Genomic DNA, 625 nt, shown 5'->3' on the forward strand with positions numbered 1-625 from the left:
TCAAGGAGTAGGCAATGGGAAGACCCAGGGAGAGATAGATGCTCATTCTTGGAATGGGTCTGAAATTTTCATCACCTGGAGATGATGGGAGAGTTGCTGGGGGTGTCTTCCTGTGGGCACAGGGATAAAGGTCAGGAACTGAAAATGAAGGGGCAGGAGGAAAAATGAGAGACAGGTGACCTAGAAAGGAAAGGGACTGAGCCAAGTGTCTCCATGAGGGTGGATTCCATGCTGGCAGAGGTAACTTTTAATCTGCCATGTCCCTCCTGCCTCCTTCCCCGGGGTCGGAGAGGATGGGAAACACTAAGACTAAAAGAACATGAAGCAGAAAGACTGGGAGAATGGGAAAAGCAAATAAAAACACTTAAGAAGCAAAGACGGCAGCAGAAAAAACGAGTAGAGAAACCGAAGAGTCGGCCTCCACCAGACGTCCCCTTGGACTCCGGGCAGTCGCATTGCCTACCCTCCAGACCCTGCGAACGTTCTGTGCTCTCGCCCCAGCCCGCCAAACTCTCACCGAAGCCATTACAGAGAACAAACTATCTTCTTGTCTCCGAGATGGGTCCCCGGGGCGGAAGGCAAATTGCCTGCCTCGTGCATAATAAACTAGGTAGGCATGGAGAGC

Source organism: Pteropus vampyrus, unplaced genomic scaffold, assembly GCF_000151845.1.
Source record: "Pteropus vampyrus isolate Shadow unplaced genomic scaffold, Pvam_2.0 Scaffold463, whole genome shotgun sequence".
Classification (NCBI taxonomy): domain Eukaryota; kingdom Metazoa; phylum Chordata; class Mammalia; order Chiroptera; family Pteropodidae; genus Pteropus; species Pteropus vampyrus.